This window comes from Denticeps clupeoides, chromosome 19 (genome assembly GCF_900700375.1).
Source record: "Denticeps clupeoides chromosome 19, fDenClu1.1, whole genome shotgun sequence".
Classification (NCBI taxonomy): Eukaryota; Metazoa; Chordata; class Actinopteri; order Clupeiformes; family Denticipitidae; genus Denticeps; species Denticeps clupeoides.
In genome coordinates this window covers 16,439,782-16,453,397 of record NC_041725.1, presented here as the reverse complement: position 1 = coordinate 16,453,397, position 13,616 = coordinate 16,439,782, and the positions used below count along the sequence as shown (strand labels likewise).

The following is a 13,616-nucleotide window of genomic DNA, read 5'->3' as shown; positions in this document are numbered from 1 at the left end:
ATCTGTCCAGAGTTATTTCTCATTCCCTTCATCTCACTGAAAAGCCGAGAGACTCGCCCTGCACCTTCCATTAATGCAGACGGGCCCTCCAAGGAGCGTAATTTATTGGGTCTGCGGGCCTCGCCTCCTCTCGACTCGCCTTGTGAAAACTGGCACGGCGCCCTGCAATCGTTCTCCGCCTTAAAGAGGCCTGTTCAAGTGGGTTTTAACGTAAAAAATTAACGCTGCTGGGGTTGTGGTTTCCTGTCAACGCGCCGGTCCGGAAGCACCGAGAATGAAAGTGAAGTGATTGTGAAACACACAACGAAATGTGTCCTCTGCATTTAACCCATCTCCCTTGGGGAGCAGTGTGTGGGGACGGTGCTCTGCTCAGTGGCACCTCAGGATTCGAGTCCGTTCCCTTACCCACTAGGCCGCTGCTAGCCCACTGTCGGTAACGGAGAGTATGGCGAGGATGAGGAAAGACCAGCGACCAGTAACGGGGATCAGAGTTTCTTTACCATCAACACTGTGCGCCGCCACCGCCGTGATGGGGCCCCCGGAGGAGCGAGCTGCTCCACCCCGCCCCGCCCCAGCAGGCTAATTGAGCCAAACCAGGCGAGTGTAGTGCAGATGCCCCTGTGACCGTGGAAACATGGACTTGCCAGACTGTGGCACCCAGCTAATGGGCTGAGAGCGCGGCTGAAATGACACAACGAAAAATGACAGATGGAAATTTATTTAGGGCCCGTCCAGGCTTCTATTATTATGCTTTTGATTTATTGCCACATGGAAATTCCTGCAGACCATCACTATTTAAAAATAAATGGAGGGGAATTATTCATTTGTATCTTTTTTCTGTGTTTTTAAGTATAATGTAATGCAATGTAATTTATGTAAAGCATTTCACCACAGTCCACAAACATTTCTCTCTTTCTTTTCAGATTTTTTTTTGTATCGACGCTGTAAAACATGAGTTAAAATGTCGAAGGACAGACAGAAGAAGGGCCAGATTTGCGTCTGATTAAATTGACCGCTCCCAAATTAACATTTGCAGCTATCAGTCAGGCTTCATTTCATCCCTCCTCCGGCCGCCAGGCTGGATCTCCAGCACTTTGTTGTGGGATGTAGGTCGGTACTGCAATCAGAATCAAAGAGCGAGAAAAGTCTGCTGCGGAGGACGTTAGGATGGAGGACATGACCTACAGGTCCCTTTCTTCCTGTCTGGATCAGGGACAGTCGCTGCTCATATCACCAGACCATAAAAGCAGGGACTTAACAACCCAGACCGGAGAAGGGGGGGGGGGTGGGGGGGGTGGGAAGGTCAAACTCTGCACGTTTCTGACGTTAGACGAACTCTGACCTCCAGACGGTGTTACAAGACCCAACAAGGAACATCCATGCTGTCTGGATTCAGGAACAAGAAGATGAATTTAGTTGCCAGCAGCCGCAACTATTTGGCTTCATTGGTGGTCAAGGCAAAAAAAAAAAAATTGATCTGTTGGTAAAAGTGTGTTTACCGTATTGGTGCCGTGGCGCTGCTGAGATTTTACTTATTCATGTTGAAGGCCACGGTTGTTTCAGTGCGCGTTAATAATTCAGAGGGTGCGTACACACACACACTCGCACACACGCCGCAGGGCGGCCTTCCAAAGTGGCCACTGGCCGGCCGCTTGGGCCTGCCGGGTGTTCGGATGAAGTTGTAAAGCGGGGCCCAGACCGGCGGCCGCGCGGCTGCTCGGCGGGAGGGGTGGAGATCCGGAGAGAGGCGGAGCACGTTCCCCGGCCCTGGTGCGTCCGAGGTTATCCGCGGAAGGGAGGCCAGCGGGATGAATAATGAGGGTTTTAGCTCCACACCGGAAAATAACCTTTAGGCCTGAGGGAGCGCGCAGGGGCCGGGGAAGTGGCACTTCTCCACTCCATTATTACCCCAGCACCCACGGCAACAGCGGCCCGACGCGGCGCGGCGTTATTTACCGCATCCATTACCTTTGACCTTTCAGAAAGGTAAATCCTTCTCTGGGTTCATTACAGTGTAGGTGTGTTTATGGATCGTCCTCGGCGTACGGTTAAGGCGATTGTGTGCCTGCGCGCCTGCGCATGCTGGTAATTCATCGCGTGCCGCAGACCGGCCGCCGCGCTCTCCATCAGCACCACAAAGCGAGCAGTCAGGAGGCACAACAGATTCATTCCAAGACCGCGGGCGACGACACCCCCACCCGCACCTCTACCGTTCCCCACCCACCTCCTCCTGAGCCATCTGTCCAACCCCCCCCCCCAGCACTTCCCTCCTGCCTCTGTCTACCTCCCACCTTGGGCTTTTTCCTCTAGCGCTGCCGTGAGATTGGGCTATTAAGGCCATGCAAGTGTAATGACTATCATCTGTGTGTGTGTGTGTGTGTGTGTGTGGGTGAGGGAGTTAAGGATGGGTGGAGAAAGCAAAAGGGAAGGAGATAATGAGTAAAAGAGAGAGAGAGAGAGAGAGATGGAGCAGGGAGGAGAAGGTATGGGAGGAGGGTGCATCTGTTCATCCTCACTTGGCCGGTGCCTGACGAGGCCCGTCGCCACGGCGATACGCCGAGACTCATCAGCAGCACCTGTGAACAATTCATTACAGTAAAGGAACTGCAGGCGATGTGTGTGTGTGTGTGTGTGTGTGTGTGTTGGGGAGGTGGATGTTATAGGAAAGGCAGAAGTGGAAAGTAAACCTTGCAGCTTTGCCCACTGGGCTGCATCGGCACTTTGGGAGTGTGTGTGTGTGTGTGTGTGTGTGTGTGTGCACGCGCGAGCAGTGTGGGTGGGCGGTGATGGGAACGCCGCGGCACAGGAACAGCTCGGCCAGAAGGCCCGGCAAACGGAAGAGTGGCCCTGAAGGAGGCGACTGTGTCTAGCAGCTTGGATAATTTAAACAATAGCTGAGCCCACGCGGCCCTCGCCGCCACCCTGCGCGGTCCCTCACCACGCCGGTGCCGAGGCGCGCGCACGTCTCAATAAATATTTTCATCCGTTCGCACGTTCATCATTACACTGCGGCTACAGGTGGCCACCGCTCCATCTCAGATGTCAGGAATGCCGGGCGCCGGCTCCGCTCCATGCCGGGCTTTTCAGCTCATTCAACCCAAAGCACTAATTTCAGCACATTACTGCCGAACGGCGGCTCCCAGCTACACAAGCTGCCGCCAAAAAGACCCTCTTTGGCTTTGACTGAGTGCTTGGGATAAATGACTCTTCATAGGACCACGGGGACGGAATACAAGCATCTGGAGTTCTGAAGGAGACTTGGACGACTGGTTTATGTTAGACCTGGTCTTACTGGGTGCTCAGGCGACGGCTTAAATGCAACGCTCATCAGCGCAGGGTGGTGGCAGCCTAGTGGTTCAGACACTCGCATCTGAACCAGAAGACCACAAAAATTGTCTCCAGGGGGGGGACTGTCCCTGTAACCACTGGTTGTAAGTCGCTCTAGATAAGGGCGTCTGACAAACGTGTCTGTTTTTTAACCATCAAAATACTAACTTGATGGAAAGTGTCCACCACTTATCATCATCGCCAGAATCAAACCAGCACTGACCATTATCTGTTTTTGGTGGTTTGGTGGTGTTCAAAGGCCAGTCTAAAATCCAGCCGCTGAAGGTAGGTTTAAAACTGAACTTGCCAATAAAACTTGCTCACTACAGCAAACACAGTGTAGATGATTTCTATTTTAGTTGAGAGGCATGACAAAGAAGAGAACTGAATGAGAAAAGTTCATGTTTCTCCATGTCAGCAGCACGCCAAGTGTTTCTATTTAGCTCCTCCCACCAGCCATATTGAAGAGTGACACGGTACTCGTGTAGAAAAGCTGTGGAAAGCAACTTACGACGTGCTTTCATGTTACCATCAGTTCTGGTTAACTTGGACCCCAACTATGATTACAGTCGTTTTATTCACTCTGTTGTAGTTGTTATTGGATAAGTCAGACTATTACAAAATATTCTCGAAAGAGGAAGGTCTTAAGCCTCCGAGGTGCCACACACTGCTCCCCTCGCCTGTCATGGCTGCCCACTGCTCACTCAGGGTGATGGGTTAAATGCAGAGGACAAGTTTCACTGTGTACATCGTGTGCTGTGCTGCTGTGTATCACAAGTGACAATCACTTCACTTCTCTTCTTTTGACGCCTGTCCTGCACATTTGCCACTTTGCTCATAAGTATTCTGGCTGGGAGCAGTAAACACTGTTCCAGTGTGAGATGGGAGGTGTCGGGATGAGCTTATTTCACTTCAGTCATAAGGGACTAATACCAGCGGCCAATTAAACACACCACGTGCAGCTCAGCAAGCGCCGCGGCCCTAATTACACCCTGCATTTAAAGCTGGAGCCGCTAAAGTAAATGCGCAGCGCTAGCACACATTAAAACCAGTTGTCATCACACTTTCGACGGGAGCGCTAACACGCCAGCGCTAGGCGGAGGATGTGCTTTTTTTTGGTTTGTTTTGTGCGCCGCTAACGAATGGCGAGGTAAAAAAGGGCCACAGTGGGAATTCTAATAAGGCCAGCAAAACAAAGCCTTCCCTAATGACACCTTTCAGGGAGCCGAGCCCAGGCCAGCGGCGCCGAAGATCCCGCTCTCATGAAGCTAATTAGAGCGGCTAGAGGCAGCCGGCAGCCGGCGTCCGTGTGATTTGCCGGAGACTTCCGCCCCGGAGATTTGTCCATTTTAAACGGTGGTTACCTGGTTTAAGGATGTACAGTGTTACACCCACTAAGGCAGTTACTACGGGGGGGGGGGGCATTTATATGGATACACCTTAATAAAATGGGACATTGAACACATTTTATAAGTGGTCAGAAACTTGTAAATAACTCATGAAAGAATAAAGTTATGTTAAAACCAAGCACACCATTGTTTTTCCAATGGCCGACTTCAAAATGGCCACTATGTTCACCACCCATCTTGAAAAGTTTGTCCCCTCACATATACTAATATGCCACAAACAGGGCGTTAATATCACCAACCATATAAATGGCCCACCCTGTAGTGGTCAGATCCTATAGGGCGTCGAGTGTTTTATTTTGGGTTGTTATTTTGGGTTTTTCTGTAGCATTGGTACCTTTTTTACATACAATATTTACATGTAACTGCAATAGTAATTTACTGGTGTTAATAAATTAGAAACTGTTCATTCGTTTAACCTCTATTGTGCCACGCCTCTATCTGCCAGGTAACATCAGGTTGGAGTGTTTTAGTACAGTGCTTTGTGTAGAGAGAGTTGTTATACCTCTTCTTACAATATGTAGAACTTGACTCTTGGTGTCCAGCGCCTGACAAATGTTCTTTGATCTTTGAGAGAACCGTAGAACAGAGAGAATCAGGGTGTGAACCTCTCCCGGGTGAAAACGCAGCATGATTCATTGTGCGATAAATGAGGTAAAACATGGCCGCCTCTGACCCGTCCCCAACACGCACACACACACACACACACACACACACACAGCACTGTGTCATTTAGAACCCATCCCAGGAGGGTCGATCAATGCTTCTCGTTACCTGAGGCTGATGTGGCGGCGTTTCCTCAGAACCCAGTCAGAAGGAGACGAACGACGGTGATGCGGCGAGCGGCACGGGCATTCGGCATCGGAGCCGGTTGCGCTCAAGCTCGTCTGGGTCTGACTCGCCGAGATAAGAATCAGGGCCGGCTTGTGCCGTCGAGCAGATTAAATGAGACACGGCCGTCTTCCACCTGATGAGGAAATTAACACCCGCGATCTGGTCAACGATGACATTTTTAGATGTTGCAGTTCATTTGCTATTAATGCACAGTTATACTAACTAAGTGTAATTGATTAAATGATCGAGTGTAATTGGTACCAGGGCTCAGACAAAGGTTCCATTTGTGGCTTATGAATTCTAATTGACCCAACACTAGCGCCTCCCTCCATCCGCCCCCCCCCCCCCCTTCCTCGCTCTTCCAGAGCGGGGAGTTGTTGAGTATTCCTCACAGTGCTCACACGTGCCGGCACAAAGCCAAACAATTCCCTCTCACATCCATTTGTGCCGCAATTCGAGGAGGGAAATGTGCAGGTCATTGGGAAAGAACGCCGGAGGAATGTAAATGACCCTAACTAGCGTCATTTCCACAGATGCACGTGTGACATTTACAACCTGCAGACCCGGCCATTAACCCTGAGCATGGACTGCGCACGCCCTGCACGCATCTTCCGGGATCGGGATGCCGATCGATCGGGATTGGCTGCTGCCTTCACCCAGATCTGTGGTCAGCGATCGCACGTCGGACCTTCTGTTGTTCCACCCAACATCCGTCCTGCCATACAAAGAGCCGGAGGAGCCCTGTCGATACACGCCAGCTTACTCTGCACAGTCAGCACGTTCGCCCCGGCCAACCCACAGGTACCATGGCAACTGCTTCAAAAAGATATGATTGGCCCGGGCAGCCTGCGAAAATCGAATGTCTCTTGAAGAAGTAGTAATTAAACGGTCCACTCATCCGGAGGCAAACTTCTGCACATATCAATTCAGCGCATAAAAATGTGCATTTAGCCACTCTGTGGAGGAGCTGGGAAGCCGGGATATTTCTCACCGTGTCTCAGCATCTTGGGGGCGGGTAGAAGGAACTGTTGGCAAAATAATGAATAAACATGGAAGTCTGTGATGACAAGTCAAGGGCAAACGTTCATTAATTAATGCCAATGTGCAGGAAGTGACAGGTTAGTTTAGACTATTTTCAAATTCAAGGAATTTAATTAAAATATGCAAATGTGCCGTTTTTTGAGCCGCAGAGTGCTCATATTAGAGAAAATGTGTCATTTTACACAATATTTCAATTACAGACTTTTGGTGCATCCATCAGTCAAAATGCAGAGGAGAGTGATTGCAGGCCGGCCGGTGAAACGGACCCAACAGGAAAAAGACCAGATAAAAACATTATTAAAAGACATTTCCAGCTCGGTTCCATCTGGGGTGAAGCCACACGGAAGACAGACAATGGAACCACTTATGGGCGTGCAAAAAAAAATTCAATAAAAGCCTTCTGCTTTAATGATTATTCAGCATGAGACAGGCAGCATTCCTCTATTTCTTCGGCCTCAGATGTAGTTCACTAAACAGGCTCAAAATAACAAATGCAGCTCTGCAATGACTACACCCACCATAGTAAGGTGACGTATGGCAACGTGAACAAGGTACGTAGATGCTACGTTTAGCGCCAGGCCAATTTTAACTTGTTATTGGTTTTTGTTATTGGAATTTTATGCATTTTTGACACATTTACTCCCATATTGTCCCTTCTAACAGGTCCATTTGAACAATAATAACATATGTTGAGCTGAAAAGCTGAACAATTTTTCTCTTGACGCTTCAAATATGCAAAGGTGCACAACAGTGAATCTCACCAGGCTGCAAAATGCTAAACTCTGTAGGGGACTGAGCGGTGTCCAGAAGATCTGGTGACCTCGAACAGTTTTGGTCCTTTTTAAGATGCTGCCGCTGGTCAACAGTGGAGCCAAAACATCATTAGGCCCTTCGGCTCTGCTCTGTGTGACCACTATGATTCCACGGTCCCCTCGCAGCCTGGCTTTATAAAGCTGTGTGTGTCTGTGAGTGTGTGTGTCCTGGTCCTGGTCTCTGCTCCATCTGATCTGCAGGGTTTGATTAGCACATGAGGGACCAGTAGGACAAAGAAGCGTGACAAATGTGTGCAGCCCGGGTTGCAGGGGCCCAGTGCGAGTTGCAGGTTCTGTTTAACACTCTGATATCGACGTCCTATAAAGACTCGCTTCTGGGCCGATGCACACGGAGGAACCGACGCCTGTCAGTTCGCTTCTTTAATTGTGGGTCAGCTCTCCACTCCGGTCCTCGCGCTGTCAGCACTTTAAAGGTTTCGAACGCCCGCGAGTCGACTGACAGGCTGCTTGATGAGACGCCTGTTTAGCCTGAAGCAGAACACAGATTTACGGAATGAAACCAGTCGTTTGCCAGTTCTGTTTTCCTTGCAATGGGCTTGAATGTTCCAGCCATGGCTCAGGTTGTTTTTCCACTGAGCATGATGGGAAAATGAGTACATTTCAATGGAGTGGTGGTCAGCTGATGCCATGTGAAATCAATCCAGAACATCACAGTGTATTTTCACATTCATTTAAAGTCATGTGGGACTTGATACAGGGACAGTTCTGGCCCCCGTCACCCCTGAAACACCTTCCTGGTCTTTCTTCCATTTGAAGCTGCACCACCTCCCTCTCCTTCTGCATGAAGGGTCATTGGGTCCTCCGTGGACCTCTAACAGACTATCACACTCCACAGCCATCCACTGCTAACGCCTGAGTAAACAGAAGGAGATAAATCCGCTGTTTTCACTTAGGCACTCAGGGCCGCCAACACTTGCTCTGTCAAGGTCCCTCGTCTCCTGGGCAACAACAATCACGTCTCCACGAGAACAGTTGACCAAAAAATACATCCTCTTTAAAGTAGACTTTTACTGTACTTATCCATCGTTACTTTAAACCACACGCTCAGAATTTCAGTATAATGGAAGCAGTGGCATAACAAGATTAATGACTGCACATGCTGATATAATGTCGCTTTATAACAAGTCCCTGCCAAATTGTAAAAATTGAGTTGGGATCGTGGTAGAGATGTTCACTCATCCAACTCTACACACTGTGCAGAAATGGCATCATCAGTCGGTTTTAGCTTTTCACACTTTACATTCTGAAAATTCCTAGGGTCATCCCAGGGTCTATGGACAGAGAGGGAACCAAGGGGAGAGGAACCATGCCAAAGATGCCAGAAGAGTACATTTATTGTACATACAGAAGAACACAACAACTTAGGTGGAAACTAGAAAACTACAAAGTGGTTTGGACGACACAAGTTCTCTGCTGGCTGAAGGTGTGGACATGACCGCGTGGTCTTCAAATTTGCATTTTTCAGCCTTTCAGTCCCACAGAACGTCCCCGCTTCAGGCCGACAATCACAACAAGGAAGGGGAGGAGTCCACCGACAATTCTGCACGAAACATACACAGGGACAGAGAGAGAGAGAGAGAGAGACAGACACAACACAATGGCACTTTATCTGTTAAAAAGCATGTGATGTTCCACTTTTAGTCGTGTCTACTGGTGGAGCCGTAACGATGGTGGCATATAAATTACCGTGGGTTTTGGACAAGCTAATTTAATTGCACGTTTCGCCTTATTGAGACGTTCCACAGTCACAGCGTGTGTTTCCTTTTGGCATTCTGTGTTCTGACAGCGGCCGCCCTGACCGCTCCTCCAGCCCCGGCTGCTCTGGCTGTAGGCTATCTGGCAAAACACTTGCGTGCGTTTAGTGGGAAAATGAGCCAGTTTTCCTCCCCAGTCTGACCTGCTTAATGCTTCTCGACTAAAGCGAATCCCTAACGAGTTCTTTAAAGAGCGTGGCCACGGGACAAAGCGTATTTGATTTCTACCGACTTTCTTCTCCACCGAAACGTTCGTTCAAAGTCTCCCACTCGCATTTCCAGCCTGACGGGGGGAGCGGTGGGGCAGTTGGGTTTTTGAAGAAATAATAAGAAAAGGGGATTTAAACGGTCAAAAGGAAAAGGGATGTTGTTCGTTTGGCACACATCCACTCGTTGGACGGAAAACACTAGCCAATTTACAGTGACGACATGGAGGAAATTCAAACAGGCAGGAGGTAGCCTTTCAGGAAATGCTCCTCTGAAGACATAATCTAGCTTGATTAGAAAAAGAGCCTAATCTCTTTTTTCCAATCTTTCTGAAAAGCTGAATTGAAGAATGGTGGTGGGGGGGCGAGGAAAAGCAGCCATTCCTGGTGGAAGATGGGGACGTTCTGTAGGACTGAAAGGCTGAAACCAGCAAATTTGAAACCATGGAAGGCAGACGCTGAAGGACGGAATGTAAATGATGAAGATTTCACACACACCAGGGCTGACTCACCATCACAAGAGATATCTCATCTAATCAAAAAAGGGGATATTTTGGACATTTCATGGTCTCCACCCAGAAAAAGCCATTTTTCACACGCCAGCCAACGGGGAATCGTATTATCCAGATTCCCCCACCATCCATTCAGGCCACAGCTTCACTGCAGGCATGACCAAGAAGGTAATTAGTTAGTTAGTTGGTCATTAGCGTTAACCCTGGTCATGAAATGAGCTTGGTTCATGGTGACAGACCTCTCACTGCTCTGGTGTTGACCTCTCTCTCTTTAGACCCCGTCCACTCATACTCATACAGATCAAATTGTTCATCTACCGCTGAAATGCCAGCCTGCGTCCAGGATGGGACTTGGTGTCCATCAACAGTATCAGAGTGAATTAGGAGGATTTTATGGACAATTTCCCTGTATGCCACTTGATCTCCGAGACTGGCACTGCAGGCTCCACGGAAGTCTGTGCAGATCCCACAGCTTTGAAGATACCATGTTCTTCATAAGAGCACGGCAGGCCCCTCTGTCACAGGCAGCTCGGAATTTCGCCCTGGGCTTCCTGTTGGGTCCGTTAAGCCGGAGAGGGTGAGCGTGCTCCCAGAGCCGTCTCCGTGGCGACAGCCTCCGCAGTAAATTGGAGAGCGAGTCAGGGGAGAGGCTCGCAGCCGCGGAGCAGCGCTCCAGGACGCCTTTATGAATAAAACGCTTCTGACAGCCGGCGACGGGCTATGACCTTTCAGCAAAAAGGGGGGTGAAGCGCCGCAGAAGGACGGAGCACCGCTGGGCCACCGCCGGCCCGGCTACCGCAACACTGCAACCAGATACATGACCTGGAGCTGCCACTAAACGACCAGTCAAAGGTCTATTGTGTGTTTTAACAGTGTGTGTGTGTGTGTGTGTGTGTGTGTGTGTAACCAGATTTCAGAAAGCTCACTCTGCAGGAAAGGATAAAGGTCAAATGTAAGCGATTGGACTAAAAAGCTGATCTCTTCATCTATGTGCATGCATAGTGTGTGTGTGTGTGTGTGTGTGTGTACCTACTCCTCTTCCTGTGGAAGCCTCAGTTCTTGCCATCTTTCTCTCTCTGGCCAACCCACGTCAGGACCGTCCAATCAGAGTGTGTGATGGAGGGCAACTTTGGCTTTTATTCTTGTGACTGGTGACTTCTTTTCATAATTTAATTTCTTACGTAGGGAACGATGATGCTTCACATGCGGTCGTTTATTGATTTATAATTGGGTGGTTTTATCTGATGGTTGGTTCAGGTCAGGCACACACAAAACCAGAGCAACAGAGAGGCTCCCCACCCTGCAATCCAGCTACTGATATTCCTCTGATGACCTCCGACCCTGGTGAAATCAACATGGCAAGTAGCGAAATGTCAAGCAGGGAAAAAACCACGACGGCCCAGTAGACCTCCTTCTTGAGTTCCTCCATGTCTCCTCCACATCTCCTCACTCCTCCACCTCTTGTGTTTGTCTCATTTCCGGCTCCTGTTCTTTTGAACTTATTAAAGATTAAATTGATGCTTCCTTGCCCTTTCATACTTTACAATGTCCCACAATTTACATTCTGCTCTGTGGTCCTGTCGTATTCATAATAAATCCATTCGGAAACATCATCCCCCCCATGACACGGGGACACCAGACACGCATGCCGATGTTCTCCAGATAAGAAACCCATTTAGAACCCCATTCCAGGGCACAGACTCCGAATGCCTAATTAAAGAGCCACTCTGTCACAAAGCCTGACGAATGTGAGGAATCGTTTAACACACACACACACACACACACACACACTCCTACAGGCAGAATACAAATTTAAAAACCATACAAGAAAGTGCAGGACGACAACCAGCTGTTTCACTTCCAAAGTGGAAAAAATAAAGAGCAGGATGGAACAGAACCCTGAATGTCTCACTGCCTCACCCTACAGGGGTGAAAGGATGTAGATTAAAAGGCCCCAAATTTCCTTCGGGGGACACAGAATTCCAAGGGACGGTCCAGACCGTTGAAGCACATGAGACTTCTTCATCAACACTTAGCTGTGGCCGCTCGGCTTGGACTTCAGCTTCTCCACAGCTAATCCCTCTCGCCCCTTTTAAGTATTAGGCAAATAACCTTTTTTTTTGTTATTAAGCAAGTGAAATCTAGATTAATGGTGGGAAATGACCTCACGTTCCAAACCTCAGAGGCAGGAAGGACTCTCGTACAACATGACTGGCTCTTTAAAAAAATGTAAATTGGGTAAATGAATTAGCAAACCGTGGGACCAAAAATGTGTGTCACGGTGGATCCCGGGATGATTGCAAGCCAAACCCCCTTAATTCCCCGCCTCCAACGTCTTCCCTATTTCAGCACGCCTACATCAGAGCTCCGGGTTCCGGTATTGAGCCCTGAACCTTGCAAGTGAAAGGACACAAGAGTGTGCTCAGCCGCTCATATATTATTTTAGTCTTGGTCGTGGCGCCCCTGGGGTCCTGGTTTGTGTGTTGCTGGTGTTGTGTTTGTTTTCCAGGTGCTGTACATGTGTGGAGGGAACCCCTTTCCTTTCCCCGTCTCCAAATCCCCTGTCCCCAAGCCCTATATGTTTGTTTGTCCAGGTTAAAATAAAGTTTGTCACATTTGTTCGCACCTGGGTCCTCCTCTTCCTGTCTGTTCCGTGACAATGTGACACCAAATCCAAGCTGAATTTATTTCACCATAAGTTCATCTTGACTTACATCTTGACTTCCCCTCAGCAAAACCTTTCAATTCAAATTGGCTCGGTACTGTTAACACCCACGGCATCTGCAAAAAGCCTTGGAGTTTGAATAGATGACAAACTGGGTTTGAACCATCATGTTGCTGCGATCTCCAGATCCTGCAGGTTCACTCTCTACAACATTCGCAAGATTCGGCCTTTTCTCTCGCAACAGGCTACGCAGCTCCTCGTCCAGGCAATGGTCATCTCCAAACTCGACTACTGTAACTCTCTCCTGGCTGGAGCCTCTGCAGTCACCATAAAACCACTCCAGATGGTCCAAAATATGGCAGCCCGTCTCATCTTCAACCAGCCGAAGTACACCCATGTTACACCTCTTCTCACCTCTGTAGCTGCTCGCATTGAGTTCAAATCCTTGATGTTTGCCTACAGGGCTGTAAATGGAACTGCACCCTCCTACATCAACACACTACTACCTAGCTACACTCCTGCACGCTCTCTCAGATCTGCAAACGAAAGGAGACTAAAAATTCCTTCTTCACGGGGTCTCCGATTCCAATCATCTCTGTTCTCCGTTGTTGTCCCTGGCTGGTGGAACAACCTGCCCTCCTCCACACGACTAGCCGAGACTATCACCACTTTTAAGAAGCAGGTGAAAACCCTCTTATTCCAAAAATATTACACACAAATCTAACACTTACACACGCACATGCGTACACATTGCACAAACAATACAAAAATGTATAAATACATTATAATTTTTCTTCGTCTAGCACCTAACAATCTCTGAGCATGCTCTTCACTGACAAGTCTGAGCCTTATCAGGGCTCTTAGTTTGTAAACTCAATATTCTATAGAAATGGAACGAGAATTGCTGGTGTCTTCCTCTTGTAAGTCGCTTTGGATAAAAGCGTCTGCTAAATAAAGTAAAGTAAAGTATGTGGCACAAGTGGTTTTGAATATGATCAGTAAAATCGTGATATCAGTATGGAGCAGGAATCAGGATAA

At 48.7% G+C, this 13,616-nt stretch overlaps 1 protein-coding gene across 2 annotated transcripts in view; it reads right to left on the bottom strand.

The window, feature by feature from the left end:
* Window positions 1–13,616, bottom strand: part of dab1a (DAB adaptor protein 1a) — a 165,125-nt gene that overhangs the window by 66,266 nt on the left and 85,243 nt on the right. The window contains exon 1 of one of the 2 annotated variants that reach the window (XM_028961442.1): window positions 5,508–5,524. The exons of the other annotated variant lie outside the window; for it this stretch is intronic. The gene's annotated coding sequence lies outside the window, so the exon portion shown is untranslated. Of the gene's footprint in view, window positions 1–5,507; window positions 5,525–13,616 lie in introns of those variants that run through there. 2 annotated transcript variants of the gene reach the window in all.